General features: G+C 35.6%; 2 protein-coding genes across 4 annotated transcripts in view; one reads left to right on the top strand and one right to left on the bottom strand.

Moving 5' to 3' along the window:
* Positions 1-6812, bottom strand: part of pln (phospholamban) — a 30310-nt gene extending 23498 nt beyond the window's left edge. The window contains exon 1 of one of the 3 annotated variants that reach the window (XR_005632948.1): positions 6697-6812. The gene's annotated coding sequence lies outside the window, so the exon portion shown is untranslated. The remainder of the gene's footprint in view (positions 1-6696) is intronic. The other 2 variants (XR_005632947.1, XM_039747639.1) reach the window with 2 other exon arrangements.
* The window catches only part of cep85l (centrosomal protein 85, like), a 144955-nt gene that overhangs the window by 79086 nt on the left and 50154 nt on the right, over positions 1-15715 (top strand). The window lies entirely within an intron of this gene.

Raw genomic sequence — 15715 nt, 5'->3', positions numbered from 1 at the left:
AACATGAATATAACCTTGTTTCAGCCTATGTGTATATCTCACTCATAACATAAACAAATATTAGTAGAGTTAAGTTAACCACCAGCAATCTAAGATTACATTATTTAACATCTGCATATTGTGATGTTTTGGGACGTGATTGAGAAGCAAACTATTGATGATAGTTATGCTTAGTAACTGAATACACAAATAACAGGGTACCACTATTTAAATATATCTGGGTGGTCTATAGGCATTTTGCATCATGGGAAATCAAAAAGGATATATGTGTAAAGAGAAAAAATAAATAAATTGTATGTACCTTCTGACCACAATTGCATGGATGAAGACTAATGATGAGCAAACCCCACATATTTTGCTTTACCACAATAGTTACCTAACTAAAGGTGTCATTTCACCCTACTTTCTCCTGTATCAATCTATAGCTAACACAGTACAATACTCTTAAGGCACAAAATCATGGAAGTGTTTGGGAAATTGCATTGAAGTGAACGGGGAAGGAGAAATTGAACTAGTTCTGAATTGATTATGATTGTACAATGGTCTTAAGTGTCACTGAGGGCTAGGGAAGTACCTCCCAACTATGTTGAACTGATTATTGTGGCAATAAATGTGACTTGAGCTGTGAGGCAGAAGTGCTAACCACTGTGCCACTATGCCTCAAACATAGATAAAAGATATAATGGAAACAGACACAAACAAAATGTAACAATGGCTGTAAACTAGCAATAAGTAAAAATGATTACAGTCACAGAGTTGCAGTCTTTGGGGCAGTGATTGGCAGTGCCCACAGCACATTTTTAAAGTCATACTTTATGAAGTGACATCATGCATATATAAAGCAGACTAGGCAGTGATGTTAAATGAGGTGGAGTATGCTTGCAATAAGCATGTGTGAAAGTTCTGCTTATGGCTACTACACATCTGTGATGTCATGCTGGACTTGCAAAGCATCATAGGTTTATGGGGAGAAAATGTTTGTCAAAGACAGCCATAGGGCCAATTTCCAGGGAAGTATTAAGGTCTCTGGCAAATGCATCATATTCACTGAGAAAAATGCTTTGTCAAAGTTTGCCGATCAACACTAATGTTAACAGAACACAAGCAAGGAATATGGTGATTACTGAAAAGCTAATCATTATTTCTTTTTGGTTAAAAGTATAATGCAGAATGGCTTGTAGTTTAGGATGAGTTAGTTTTTCATATTGTATTCCTGCAATCCACCAAAGTTTCTCCACCAAAAAAGCATACCTACAAGCGCTTTACCATTGCAGAACCTTTTTCAGGAACCAGTGAGTTCCTGCACAATGTAGGCCCTAGGCCACTTGTGGTTCCTGGCCACTTTTGTTTGTTGTATTCCCACTACACAACAGGAACCAGGAGGTTTTATGCAAAATATGGGATTTGGAAAGAAGAGTGACGGAGTATGAAGATCCTCAGGTATTGCTACAATGCAGTCTACAGTGCAGTGAACCAGGGAGGCAGCAATAAAGAGTGATGTGGTGGGAAGTATGGTTTTTCATCTTCACTGTTAACTCTCCAAAATCCAAATTACTAACAGATTTTTAAGATGGTGCCAGTTCTTGTGGTCAACCAATCAGCACAATTCATCACCCAAGCCTCATCCACAATAGTCTCCAGTTTTACAAAAAGTACAGTAGGAATTAAAAAAATATATACTGAGAACTGCCTACCATTGACTACAGAAGGCCCAAGTTCCTGTAGTGGGACAGCTACAAAAGTTCCTGAGGTTCTGAAAAATCCCTGGTTCTTGAAAAAAGCTCCTGTAGTGCGAAAACTCCTAATGACACAAAGCAGTTCCCAAAGCTAGTTCCTTGGTGCAGACTTTTTTCTATATTCCTGTAACCTCAGTATTCTCTAAAGGGCTATTTTCCATTGCTGGTAGCTGTGCTATGATTACATAGTAAACAGTCTACTTTTAAAAATGGCTTCTGAAATATATGTATATGACTGTACATATACTGTAACTCTATATGCTTCAGGTATAGCAATCGTAATACTGCAGCATCTTCACCTGGGACCAGTCATATTTTTAAGATAACTGTTGCCTGTGTAGAATTTAAAATACTTAAGACACTTCAGTCAAATTTGTAAAACAGATCTCTACTAAATGAATAATGTAGTGAATGACTTAACAAAGGGTCTAGTAGTTGATAAGGAAATTTGGTATTATTTCTTTGACAGAGCTGTGAAGCTCACATGATTTGCTGATTTGGAAATATTTAGGAATGCATGTGGTTTGAAACCAGAACTTCGATCAATTTTTATTATCCTTGATTGGCAGGACTGGGATCATGTTCACCATTGCATCTTGATTCTGACAAAGTAGCCTCTCAAGTCCTTTCCCCTCCAAGTGGATATACATAATCTTGAAGGGACAGATGAATGGTTATATGATAGACCTCCGTATATTAGAGACATTTAAAATTGAATAAGGTTTTGCAGGATGCCTGCCATGTTGTTAGTGTACTATATGGAAAAAATATTTTGCATTAGTGTCATTTTAAGTTCTTTTCAGTAATTTTCATTATCATTATACAATTTTAAGTTACCACTCTATCCAAAACAATGACCATTTTCTCATTCAGTTAACCTAATGCTTTTGCAAAATATTTTTAGACTCCATCAGATATAAAGTATTTTGGGGTGTTTGTTAAAAAGCCATAATAGCAAAAAACAAAAAAGATCTAATAGAATAAAACTTTAGGATGTATATCAGAAAATGTCTGCTATGGAAACAGTCATTTGAAAACTCTGGGATAAGCTACCTTATTATTACTTAATAAAAATGATTACATTCTAAAATTTGTTGACCATCCTTTTGGGTCTTTTTTGATTGCAATACGCCAGAAAAAAATTTATGCAAGTGGAACACCAAAGAAGAATAATCAATTTAGCATCAATAATGGGGGGGAGCATTCTTTCAGTCCATGGCTCCCTAAAAGTCAGTCAGTCATTATCTAACCCGGTATATCCTAACACAGGGTCACTGGGGTCTGGTGGAGCCAGTCCCAGCCAACACAGGGTTCAAGGCAGGAAACAAACCCCGGGCAGGGCGCCAGCGCACCGCAGGGCACACGCGCACAAACACACACACACCTAGCACACACTAGGGACAATTTAGGATCGCCTATGCACCTAACCTGCATGTCTTTGGACTGGGGGAGGAAACCCACGCAGACACAGGGAGAACATGCAAACTCCCAGGTCTCCTAACTGAGAGGCAGCAGCACTACCACTGCGCCACCATGCCGCCCCTCCCTAAAAGTGAATGCCTAAATATAGAAATGGAGCCCTTTTCTCTAAGAATGAGGAGAAGCCAATATTGTAATTTCATTTTACTTGTACACACTACCATTTTAGTCTACAAAAACCTAGTTGGCATTATTGTAACACATTTTATGAAGTAACATGTGTCTTACTTCAGAACTACAAATGATAGTGGAAAGTTAATATTGGTTTGTGCAGCTGTAGACAGCCTTGAAATGACCCCTCCTTGGCTTACCAAATTAAAACAAGTTGACTTGAATAGCTAAACAAAGTTATTGGGCTTTTGTCATAAATCTTCTAAATAGCTTCTGATAAATGTAAGCTTACATTATTTCAAGTATAAAAACATTTTTAAATAATATGAATCTAGTCAATTTTGGAATGGTCCAGTCATAAAAGCTTAAAGCAAACAATAAAAACAAAATTCTTCGTTTCCATTCAATGTCGAGTGAGATGTTGGTTTACTTTGTTCACTTCCAATGTTTATTATGTCACCCTTGCAGTTGAAAAGTTGGAATGCGATTTACAGTGTAATTTAGCTAAGCCCATATTAACAGAAATAGAAAAAAGTTGTTTTGTTATTTAACATTACAAAATACAAATAAACGGAGAACAAGGAAGAAAAAATGAAAATGCATTTTTTAGGGGGTAGTGTTGTACAGATTAGATTCTCTTTATTACAATATACAGTGTTAGGAAATGTGAACAAGAAATGTACCTCATCTTATATACTTGTCCCAATTACATGCGTATCCAAACCCATTTTAAAAATCTTGTTTCATGTTTAGTATCTTTAAATGTAAATTAAATATTTTTTGTTTCTCAAATCTAGATTCTGTTATTTTCACCAATTTGAGAAATCTTCAACCCCTACTTTATCCAATTTAAGGTCACAAGGAATCGGTCTATATTAACAACTTCAAGCACAAGCTAGTAAGCAGCATTGAACAAGGAATTAATCCATCACGGGACCCATCCATATAGACACAAAAATTTTGAATTTTTGTTCATTCGAACATGCACATATTGAGGAACAATTATAAACACAGGTTGATTGTGTACCTTCCACACAGACAGAAACCAGGCATGGGATTTGAACCCAGGAAGCTAAATCTGTGAGGCAGTAGCACTAAACCACTGTGCCACCCAAGTTCAGTGTAATTGTAAACTGAATAAAGTGATGAATCTGTAGAGTTTTAGAATCATTTCTTTTCTAAGCTACGTCAAAAATAAATAATGTGTACAGTATGTCTTGCAGCTTGTTGGTCACACCAGCCCCTTGGAGCCCAACTTTATGTGTTTGCCAAATTTTAAACTTCTTTGTTGCAACCTCGTTGTTAATTTCTTGTAACTAATATGTTGGTGTTTTTATCTTAGTCTGGATTGCTGGGAAAATGCAGTTATATGCTTGAGTTCTACCACATATGTCTAGATTGATTGATTAATAATTATACATGTGGTGGATTTGCACTCCTTCCAGATCTGGCTTCTGCTAGCTCTTTGTTTCTCTTAAGGGAAAAATTCACTCTACAAATGATTTTTCACTTGATATTTTTAATCATTTCATTGTTTTAGATTTTAACTGTCAACAATGCTAAAATGAACTCTAACCTACTGATAGTGCATATATTTAGCATTGAATCCAAGTAATCCAATTCAAAGTCATCAAAAGAAGGGCCTTTTCCATCAGAAATCTGTTGTGCCACTCCAACACAGGACATGCTTCCACAAATGCATGCATATTCCCTCCATGCTTATTCTGGGCCCAGAAACCAAAATGTCATTTAGCCAGCAGTATGCTTCTTCCTTATAGGCCTAACTGGGTCTGTTTTACTGTGTATTTGAAACATTTGCAGGAAATATCACCATTGAAGGTGCTTTATAAAATAAAGATAAATAGACATATTGGCTAAAATACACTACAGACAGGGTAGTCCTTGGTCTAATGATGTTATTGCTGCTAACCTGCATTCACCTATGTGTAGATTAGTGAATGCAACATTGTAACATTCGTTATTCTTTGAAAGTGAACTCCAGCCTAGTTAAAGCATAATTTTCTTTTAAAGCATGTTGCATTTTTTGCTAGAGGTATTTGGTCACTAATTTTAAGGCTTCATTTGTTTAGGATATTCAAATTGGTAACCCACATTACCAGCAATGCAACTTGAAACAAAGAGAGTTTTGGTATAAACAATAGCAGAGTGTTTTCTTATTTGCCTTCGACCTTAGAATGATTTGCACATAGCAATAAATGAAGTTTATTCTGGTAACCATTTCCTTTTTGTTATAAGTAGTTTTCTTTTTAAGTCTTTATTTTTTCCAGTGTTAGCAGCTTTCATTACGAATAATGTATTAAATTTGATTTGTCTGACTTGATGTATTTGTGCATGCTTCTTATTGTAAACTTAAGTGGGAAATCATGCCATCTTTTTCATGGTTTACCATTTTTAAAATGTTAGCAGTTATTCCTGTTTTAATTCAAAGTGAAGGTTTTTAATGTTTTGTTTGAACCCGATGATAGTTAGAATACATTTATTAAGACACTTTTTTTGTAAACAATTATCAGAATGTCTTGATCATTATCTATCCAAGCTATATTCTGAAGTTGAATAAATAACTGAAATATAATTTTAACAGATGGTGCTTTTGCAGTTTTTGTGTTTTAATGATAATTTTGTTTGTTCATTTTTTTTAATGTAAAAAGTAAGTTTGACTGTGAAATTATTGTAGGATTTTTTTTTGGGACTAGTGAACAGAAAGTTAAACCTGTTGATCCTTAAGTTTTTAATTTGATAGTTTTGGGATGAAAAGTAATATAGTGATATTTGGAGGGGGCTTGTATGCCTCTAAAGTCTTGTCTGGATATATTTTAGATTAGTTGCATTAATAAGTTGTATGAACTACATATTTTTGTATTGGCAGTAAGAGTTATTAACTATTCCTTCATTCAGTTCTAAACCCCTTATTCCAGTACTGCCCCTTCATAATATATATATTAACAGGCTAAAAAATTATATGCCCCACTTTCTGTACTTGATTTCGTGCATGGTTAGCTCTTAGTTTACGTGATACTTTGGAAAAGCTCCCAGTAAAAACTTTTGTATATTCCTGTGAAAATGAAATGTATTCCTGCAATCTAGATGTTAATATTCTGTTCTTATGCAGTGTCAGTCTGTAAGTGAACATTACATGAGAAACTACTTAATTACAAGAAAATATAGTAAAGAACATAATTTTTTTAAAAATATTCTTTCTCTCCTAAAACTACTAAATACTTTAAAGGGTTATTAAACATTTTTTAAATGTTAATAATTCTGAAAAAAATTTACAGCATGTCCCATAGATCCTGCTGCCTATTTCAATCAGCTAGTGTCCTTTATATCACATACTGAAGAAGGTTCTTACCTTTTGAGGTGAATTGCCAGTTGTAGAAGGCCTGTGTCACAACTGTTCAAGAAAATCTCTTACTGGAGTTGAAGTAGTGGTTTTCTGGCAACTTTTCCCAGCATGTCACAAAGTTTATGGGAATTTAAAGGAGGAGGCGGGGAGTCAGACTCCAATTCAGGGAGGGATTACTGCTGTTTCAAAGCCCTTTGAAAGCTGGGATTGGCTATGGTGATGTGCCAGCTTCATTTAACAAAAGTTTACTGAACTCTAACTAGCTAAGCACTTGTCTTCAGTTTTTCTAAATATTTATATTAAATATATTGAATCTGCTTTTCTAGTGATCTAGTGGAGTATTGTGGAGAAGGACAAGCAGTGAAAGGAATTTGGTGTACTTGCTTCAACCTTTAGAAAAGTTTCAAGATCAGTTGTTGTTTTATTCTGGAAGGGTGTAGGTAGTTTGAAATCTGAAGGCTGCAGCTTTATAATTTAACCAAAACAGTACAGTATATGTATGTATACTTGCCTGCTACTTGATTACAGTATGGATAAGAAGCAGGGTGGTGCTGAGCAGCTAAGTTATGGAAACTTTTTCTTATGAAAACACTACTGCATATGAAAGTCGTGAAATTTAAGAATGGGTAAGGGTGAAGAGCACTTTGGATCTGGCAAATTGCATGGATTGGGTTTCTCAGTCTAGTTCCCTCTGGTTACTATAGGTGTGGTATCTGCATGTTATCCTGTCTGTATAATTATTCATCCATCTGTCCATTGCCTATAAATTTGCAGTTATGACTGATTAGAGGCTGTGATTTTGTTTAACTGTTTCTTGTGAGGTATATCAGATTGGCAAACCTCAGTCACTGATCTCATCACTTGGGCCATGCCAGTTTAAATGACTGAAAATTGTTGCCCTTGTCCATTTCTTCCAGCATAGTCATGATTGCCCCTTTTGGTGACAGCCAATAACTTGCAGCCTGAGCAGGTGCTGTATGAAGGTTTGACAGGTAAAGTCTTGTGTAAAACACGAAACATCAGACAGAAAAGCCTCTCTTCTGTTTGCAAGGTTCAGAATACCTATGTTCCTTATTCCTCATCACTACATTCTATGCATTGTATTTATGGATGAGTATTGACATTGTGCCTGTCACTACAACTGAAGACAAAATCAAAGGCAGACAAACCTGAATTTTGCTAAAGAGCAATTGAATCTTAGGAATACATTAAGTGTGAATGAGAAAACAAAGAATGGCTGTTTGAAAACAACTAAAAACTTTGACAGCTCAACTATACTAAGGGGCCAAAAAAGACTCAGAGAGACATAGTAGTAGTATACTGATATTGATAAGAAAATTGAGGAGAAAAGGTTTGGCAGAAAACAAAGATGGAAGGCAGCAAAGAGACCTCTTGTAAGAAGCTGCAAGTCAGGAGAATGTCTTCTTAATCATTCAGGAGATGGGAAACAAAAGAGAGTGTTGTAGGTGTGAACTTCTTCAGAAATCTGGAAGGGAACACAGTGATTGATAATAATGGGCTTAAGGACACCTGCAGCAAATACTTCAAGAAGTTGTTGAATGAGGATAATGATGTTCATTGGGAGAAATAGGCCTCCGCTGTAGTTTTTGAAAGGGGAAGCCTTGAAGATGCTAAAGAAGACAAATATACGTAAAGCAGGAGGAACGGTATAGAAAATATTGATCTTAGTGAAAGGTCTAGGGATGTAAACATACATATTCCAGTCTACAAAGTAAATGGTGATCCATTGGAATGGACTATATAGAGTAATTGGGCTTTTAAAGTAGGTAATTAGTTGAGAGAGTGCTGGCTTCATGAATAGGATAGCATTTTAGTGAAGTGAAAGAAACACCATTATTGATTTTTATATATCTGGAGGAGACATTGTGATGAGATGGGTATTGAGAAAGTTAGATGCTGATATGTAGATATTTAAGTATTTCTAATGAGGTTTTTTTGGAGAAAGTAAGGTTGTTCTTCAGCTTAGGTTGAACGGTTTGTCCACAGCAGTGATGCCATGGATGATGTAGAGCCATGGATGGAATTGTGGGAGCTGTACCCTTTTTCTGTCTTTTAAAGAAGCCTCCCTGTCAGTAAATGAAAAGCATAACTTAAGAATAAGCAGTGCCACCTCAAAGGATGTCCAGTGCTACAGAAAGTGGAGGAAAAATATTTGAGGACAAGCAGCCAACTTGGGTAAACCTCGAAAATGACTGATAAATTGATAGTGATGTATTGTTTAATGACCATTGTTCATTTTAAGAATTCTTATTGTAAACCTTTTGCACATATTAAAAAGCACACTAAACTAATGCTCATCTCCTAAGTAAGCAGACAAAAATAATAATAAAAAAAAGTGACCATCATATGTTCAAGGCTAGCAATGACTGAATGAATAACACATGAAATCAGATTAAATGTTTTTTTGGTGTTTGCTTTTTTTTTTGGATCAGCAGTTTGTTTTATAGCTCTGTCCTGTGCATCCTTAGAAGGCGATCCACTGCTTCTCTTAAACACAATGCCTGCCAGCCCTGCTGTTCTCAAGTGACTTGTGTTAACGTGTCTTTTAGGGGAAGCAGTGGAGGAGTAAACTGTTTTTTCTGGCAGTGCATTTATTGCTCTTGGCTGGCTGCATGACTTTGGTATGGGCCAGCTATGCCAAGTTACATATAGAGGATACTTGTGCCTGTTGCTGTAATTTTGAGAAGTAATTAAATTGTAATGAACAAGAAGGTGGCGGAGTATAACTATGTGTCATTGGAGAAGAGAACATTAAGCCTTTGACCAGAGGCTTAGAGTCTTCCGGTTCTTGTTGAGGATACCTGTACTGTAGCAAAATTGAAGAGACTGTTCTGGGAGAAAGCACCACATCATCTTCCTGTTAGCTTATGTCTACATTCAATGAATACCTGAACATTTTCAGCTTTTGTGCTGTAATTATTTTGGGGGTGTGGTCTAACAATTGTCATCTTATGTTATTCGTTCTAGTTTTCTCTTGCTTGAAAAAGTTGGTGCATTGAGTGATGCGTTTATGTATAAATAATGCTATATGATTACAATGCACATAATTTGAGCTCTTGTTTAATTTGTGGTTTGTATTTGCTTTCTGTAAAAGTTGTAAGCGATAAGCAGTCTCTGTGTATGTGTGTCTGTCTGTCTGTCTGTCTGTCTCTCTCTGACTCCCAAAATATAAAGTCGGTCATCACTATGCACCACTATTTTAGAATTCTGAATCAACTGTTTAATTTTTGGAGACGCATGGCTGCAGTCTGACTGAAGTGATTAAAGGTCCCCTACATGAAGTTTAAACAAATATGGATCTAAAATGCAGCACCCTGAGGGAGAGCTAATTTTATTCTTACTATGTGAGAATGGAAAATATCAAATTTAGAAAGTGCATTTCACTTGTCCGGAATCAAAATCTATAAATTTCATCCTCTTAAAGATAAGCCTGTACACTGAGTTGAGGTTTTACTTTGTAGATAAACAAAGTTTATAAGCTGGCAACAAATATTTGAATCCTCAACCCCTTTTACAACCTTGTGCAAATGAAACTAGGCAGCCAGCCTTCCTCCACTAAGTCTGAGCCATTGTATGTTTTTTTTTCTATTTGTGTTTATCTTTTGATTCCTTATTTAATTATTTTATTCATATTATTACATATTTTCACATTCCATGTGTCTACCAATTGCTTGTGGCTATCGTGAGAGTTTTAATGAGAGCTGAGTGCCAGATGTTTGTTCTTTTTTTTTTTTTTTTTTATATTTCTGGAAAAAGCTGAGGATAATGAAAATGTTTTCTTGTAAGCTACTGAAAGAGGACATCTCCCAAGAGAATCCTGGACTATCTGTGTTGCTGATGACTGGGATCACTTAGTGTTTTGTGTGTGTGTACTTGTGCCCAGAGGCTAAGATGATGATGATAAAGTGGTCCTGGTATGCACTTACCCCTTGAAACTGTTGAAGGTATATACTGATGTTTTCAGATGTTGCAAGACTGAAATAATCTTAAGTAAGAACAAGTGGACTCTCTGATCCATCATAGAAGAATATCAAATGTCTTTTGGGAGCACTAAGCTTATTATTTTTTATTGTGTCCAAATCATTAGCATTTGTTAGATGACTATATATATTCTTCAAATAATGCAAATGTTTACAGTTTTGCAGAACTGATTTTTTTTTTTTTTTTAATTGTGTGAGCAGGTTAAGGCATTAAGTTAACATTATGCTATGCATGCCCACTTTATTAGGTGTTTCCAAGTAGTATTTTTCAAAAAAATATCCAGAATCCATTTTTTCCGGATATATATGTGCTTTGGTTTTGATTCTTTTTCACAGTGCCTCAAGAGGTTTGACATACTTTTTAGTCAAGGAGAGATAAGTTAATCTGATAGTTAAAACTTTTTTTTATCTTGGTGTTGCAATACAAGTTGATCAGTTTAAAGATTGGTTGAGTAATTAACTTGTCTTTCAGGGTAGAGAAAAGCCAAGCAAAATGACACCTTTTATTGGCTAACTAAAAAGATTACAATATGTAAGCTTTTGAGGCAACTTAGGCCCATTGGTGGAACAAAACCTAGGAGGAGACTAAAAATTCAGCCATATCCATATTCCTTTTCTTCCAAGTGTTCCTAGCCACTACAGTATCCTACCTTCGGTTATCCAACATTCCGTATTATCCGACGTCCCACCGCAAAAAAAAAACAATAGCATCAATCGGCAACAAGAACTACTAGTTGCGAGTGTGAGCGTAGTCTATTTTTTGTTGCTCCCAACTCTGCCGCAGCTAATTACAGTGGAACTTCGGTTTGCAAACATAATTCGTTCTGGAAATGTGCTCGCAGTCCAAAAAATAAGAAATAATGGAAACTCAGATGATTCGTTCCACAACCCAAAACTATTCCTATAAAAATGATTAATACAAAATATAAAGTAAAAATACATAAAGAAAACTAACCTGCACTTTACCTTTGAAAAGAATCATGGCTGGTGTGAGCGAGTTTCTAAACTCTTGTGGGATTCCGCCCAAAGGGACAACACGCGGAAGAGCGTCCCAAAGCAATCGCAGTCTCCCTGCACTGTAGCAGTTCGATGTAAAAGCCAATCCGAAAAGATCGCGGACATGCTATAAGCGTCTGCCGTTGATGGGTGATACAAGGGACATTATAAATGCGCTGGGCTCATTATTACACAGCAAAGAAATGGCACTCGTCAGGAAAGCAGACTACGATCAAAAATGTCTTTAAATCATCACAGGACTGAACTTTTTAAGTACAGTACATACTGTATTTAACGTCCGACAATTCTGTAACTGTAAGTTTGTTTTTTCAGTTAATTCTGTTGTTTTGTTGTAAAACATGGTTATTACGTTCGTAATGTTTGAAATTATAACATAGTTTTACGTTTAATAGGCTTTTTCTTAACACCTGCCATTATCCAACATTTTCGCTTATCCGACATTTGGCCGGCCCGTTTATGTCGGATAAGCAAGACTCTACTGTATTTTATTATTTCTATAGGTTTTCTCCTTGAAAGACAACAAAGAAAATATGTTTTAGTGGCCATTGTGATTGCATAGTTTTAGGCTCCTTAAAGTAGACACTTTCTTTCTCTATAAACTGTTTCTTGAACTGTAGGTTGCAACCCCCCTGTATGACTGTTGGCAGTGATTCTCCAAACTGGACCATGGGGATGACTGACTGTGGCGATTCTCCAGAGGGAACATGCAGCGGGATTATTATGGGTCTTGAAGGCACAAAAAAGGCAAAAATGGGTTATGAAAGAAAGGTTTTAGAATCACTGCTCTATACAGTAGAAATGAAGTAGCATAAGATCAGACTTGCTACAGAAAGAACTATTTAATTCCTCTTGTGCCTTTACACCCCTCCAGCTTTACTATTAATAATAATGGAATGTGCAAGTGCTCTACAACTTAAAAGAATACACTGTAAGTTACCGACTTATCAGAATCCTTTCAAGCCAAGTGCATTGACAGCTTACGAAACATCTTTGTGAAGAAAATAAGGCGCACATTTATAATGGTACTAGTAGTGCATTGTCAGCCAAAAGCAATGTGCTGAAAGCCTCGTGTCTGCAAAGCAGTAGTGGAAGTAGTCGCCAGAGATAACATTCCTGGAAGTGCAATGAGATTAACTGTGTTGTGTGACATGTTAGACACGTCTGTTTTCAGTCGCAAAGGCACATGAAGGAGAGAGAGAGAGAGAGAGCACTTGAATATTGTTGGATGGCTCTGGTCCAAAGTTGAAATACGTTTGTTTTGAAGATCACTTCATTTACTCCATAATATTTAATCAAAAACATTAGGGACTTGCAAAAAATACTTTTTTTATAACTACAATCATATATAAGTACATTTTGCAATTTCATTTGCAGAACTTATGAATCAAATGAACATTGTTTACTAAATTACTAGCCATAAGCAAAAGTTGAAATATATCTGACAGGTAGTAGCACTTAGAAAACAAAGATTAGTAACTTGTCATTTTAATTAAAAGAGAATCACTGACGATTAAAGGAAACTTTTAGGCACCTGGTAATAAACAAGTATGGGAAAAAAAAGTCTGTTGGTATCATGGAACTTTGGTGGGGTAAATCATGGCTCTAGGTAAATAAAAACTAATTATTCAGATGTGTCTAGTTAGGTGGCATATCATTTAGAAACCTTGACAATCCGTATGCGAGAATAATGTCATGCTCTGGAAAATCTGCAGTAGACAAACTTTCATCTACTTTTGCTTGCAGATTTTTATAGCAGTGACAGGACCTGAGCCTGAGTCTTCATAGGCTGGTTTTGTGATGTATGTGGTTTTGTGCATGAACATGTTCAGAACAGTGAGAGCTCTAGAGTCACTATCACACTTCAGGCTTGATCTTTACCTGACTCTGCGCGACTGTTTTTATTGTTTGCAACCTACCACCTTACTGCCAGAAAAGAGTAAAACATTTAAAGCTGATAAAATACCCACAACTGCCTCTGTAGTATTTCTGATGATTAACTATGTTATATTGCATTTGGTGTCGACCAAATCATGGGTGGAGTCAAAGTTGAAAATATTGTGATACCCTATGGTCCAAAGCAGTATTGAGGTAAAATACAGAAGAAGGCAAAAGTTGCTTTTATAGAATAGTTTACCAGCATACATTTGTAGTTATTCATCTACTATGTAAGCATTTTAGTATTGCAATTGTGTATCCTTGTCTTGTGAGTGGATCATAGAGTGGAGGAGCAGTTGTGTGCTACATTCTGTGTGCATCACAGTGATTAGCTCCGTGATGTTTAACATATCAAAGTGTCTTGATTGATACCATTTGTATATTTTCAGTAACACTATCAGTTTTAAAAGCCATGTCACCAGGATTAGTGAGTTATGATTTGTCCAGCACTGCTTTGTTGGTGTAATTTTTATTCTGCCAAGACTGTTCACTTCCATGCTTTAGCCAAAAACACATACATGTCATGTCAACACAGTAGATAAAGGTAAATGAAAATGAATGCAATAATTGTGGATCCACCTACGTTATGTTTCTTTTTTCCTTTAAAAGAATCCAAAAACAAATGTAGAAAATTTACTACATAGGTTGTAAACCCCATTTTTCTAGTTTTGGTGTAAAATAAATAATACAAAAAGAAATGGCAACAGTTTTAGCATTTTTGAAGTATGGAGCCAAGGAAATGTGCTTTGTATCAGTCAGTATTAAATTGCAGTTCGTTCTCTTGTTATAGCATCTTTAACATTGGAAGATGGGTAATTCACTGCCTATTGTCAGCTATTGACATTTGACACAACTTGTCTTCTGGTGACAGTGCTTATAATTATGTTGACTTTTTTGTACATTTGCCCTCCTTTTACCCTAATTTTTTATTTTTGTCTTGTCCATATGACCTCTTGTGGTGTATTGACGGCAGGAAATTGTAGCCGTATATATCAAGTTTTATGTCACCAGCACCAGTAGCTGCAATATCTACCATTGCAATAATAATTTCACATTTTTTAGGATCATAATCTTGTTAGAATAATGGATATTTCTCTACTTATATTCACCACTGTATTCCCTTTTTAACATGTTTATTAGAGCTCCTCACAAATTGGTATTTTCTTTATCCATAAATATTTTTGTTTTCACCTATGTCTTGTTAGTACAGTAGTGCTATTTAAGATCAAATGCCTCTTACTCAAAAGCCTAAAGGAATACATTCCTTTCCTATTCCATTTCTATTTGTGTTTTCTTAGAGATCAATGTTTAGAAATATCATCAAGAATATTTTAAAGACTTAAAGCGGATCTACAATAACTTAATATGTTTTGCTTAGAAATAAACTGCAAACTAGAAGGCTATCTGAACTGACTATTGAAGTTTCTAATATGCTTTACAAAGAATAGGTTGTCATTACACACATAATGTAATCTTTTGACCACAAGAGAAAGAGAGCAACCTTTTTAATTCATGTCTTTCTTAATCTAAACATGTAGAAAAAGCCAGTGAGATTTTAACTCTACAAATAAAAAAAATGAGTTTTAGGACATTATAAAGATTAATAATAAGAGAGGAATCAAAGTTAGTGAAATGTAGAGAAATAAGTAATATGTTTAAGGAATATAGGCTGCGTGCACATTGGAGTGCAGTGATGGAGATACATACGCTACCAAATTCCTTGATAAAACAGAATTGTTGCAGGTCAGTACACCACGTTTAGAATAGCAAGACAAACAACTGAGGTTCATTGACATCCAGAATGGTAATTTCTTTATAAAACAGAAATACATAGGTCCAGATGGCTACCTACAGTAGATGAATTCAGTAAAAAGCTATACATTGTTTGTCACCTTGATAATAGCTATATTTGAGTAGTCTAGAGAATACAATAATTTACCAGTAACTCTATGACAGGCTTTGCTCACTGTCTTTCCAAAGAATAAAGATCCTCTTGAGTGTGCAACTTAGAGACCTGTTTCATTACTGAAATTTACGATAATGGAAGACGTTTTAACTGTAAGAACTTTAAG

This window comes from Polypterus senegalus, chromosome 3 (assembly GCF_016835505.1).
Source record: "Polypterus senegalus isolate Bchr_013 chromosome 3, ASM1683550v1, whole genome shotgun sequence".
NCBI classification, from domain to species: domain Eukaryota; kingdom Metazoa; phylum Chordata; class Cladistia; order Polypteriformes; family Polypteridae; genus Polypterus; species Polypterus senegalus.
The sequence above is the reverse complement of the archived record's forward strand: the minus strand, read 5'-3'. Positions and strand labels throughout refer to the sequence as shown.